Raw genomic sequence first — 1,307 nt, forward strand, 5'->3', positions numbered from 1 at the left:
GCCCGCCGCCCGCCTCGCGCTCTCCAGAGCCTGGGGCAGCTCCGCATACTCACCGGAGCGAAGCTTAGGGGCTCTGGTCCTTAGTCCGCCGCGATCATGCCCAGGCGACAGCAGCGCGTCCGGGCTGCTCTTGGGCGGAGAGCTGACTGCGCGCTGCAGCTTGGGGCGCAGCTCCAGGGCGGGTTCCAGATGCCAGTCCACCCGAGGGCCGACGCCTCGGGGCTCCCCCCAGCACCCCGCACTTCTAGCTTCTTCCACTTTTCCTCCTCCTCCCAGTCTCCTTTCTCGTCCCCTCCCTCCCCTTGGACTGATGCTTGGAGAAGGGAGGGGGAGGGAAAAAGTCCCGTCCGTTTAACTCCACTGATACCTTGGAGATTATCTGTTCCGAGAATCTGGAAATGACGCGAACCACCTTTCCGCAAACAGCTTAAAGAAAACGGTTTTATTTCCCTTAACTTTTCATCCTTGGACGGACTCCCTCCTTCACTTGCGTTTTAAAACCTCTATGGATGGGTGGAAATAAAGCGATGGTCAGATGACGGGTACATATAGGCGTCTTAGGCAACAGTTTTGGAGAGTGCCTTAGTAGGTGGCCCCAGAGATCTGTTTACTCACAATTTCACAAAGTAGGCATTCCTTGGAAAAGAATAGGAATTGAGCGCAAAGGAAGGAGGGCAGGAGGTAAGGTACTGAATCAAGGTTGATTTAGCTTCTTTTTAAAGTAGTGCAGGTGGTTCATGCCAGAGACATCTTGGAATAAAGCTCCACTGCTTTCCCGGGATATGACCTTGAAAGGGTATTTGACCTTTGCTGTTTTGCTCTTGTTTGTCTGTCTTTTTTTTTTTTCCTCCCTTCTTTCTTTTTTTTCAAGACTTGTACTTCATAGCCTTTTACAGGGGTTTCATCTGCCTGCCAGGAACTGCCAAAATCTGTCTTGACCTTGGAATGTGACTGTTTCCTGGAAGGTAGACATTTTGCAGGATTTAAGCAGGTCCCCATTGGGAGTAAATAAGGGACAGACTTTCTTGGGCAGCTATATCCACTGTCCAATGGTGGACCCAACCACAGTAGAATTATACCCTTGGGCTGACAGTAGATTTATCTTTCTGGGGAAAACTCTATCATAGAGATGTACTTTCTGCTCTCTCATGCCAGCACTTCCTATGATCCAAAGCGAATTTTTAGAAATCTGCCTTATAAACCAAGCTTATGTTTTCCAGCCCATCTTCCTTCTGTTGGTGACGCCAACTTTGTTCCCTGGCATCATATATTTAAATGAGATGCTGTCTATAGGCATAAAGCCTGGC

At 49.5% G+C, this 1,307-nt stretch overlaps 1 protein-coding gene across 2 annotated transcripts in view; it reads right to left on the reverse strand.

Moving 5' to 3' along the window:
- The window catches only part of Htr1f (5-hydroxytryptamine receptor 1F), a 166,336-nt gene extending 165,995 nt beyond the window's left edge, over positions 1-341 (reverse strand). For both annotated transcript variants that reach the window (XM_031364219.1, XM_031364221.1), the window contains exon 1: positions 54-341. The gene's annotated coding sequence lies outside the window, so the exon portion shown is untranslated. The remainder of the gene's footprint in view (positions 1-53) is intronic.
- Positions 342-1,307: the final 966 nt, after the last annotated feature.

The sequence above is a fragment of the Mastomys coucha genome, unplaced genomic scaffold (assembly GCF_008632895.1).
Source record: "Mastomys coucha isolate ucsf_1 unplaced genomic scaffold, UCSF_Mcou_1 pScaffold12, whole genome shotgun sequence".
Classification (NCBI taxonomy): domain Eukaryota; kingdom Metazoa; phylum Chordata; class Mammalia; order Rodentia; family Muridae; genus Mastomys; species Mastomys coucha.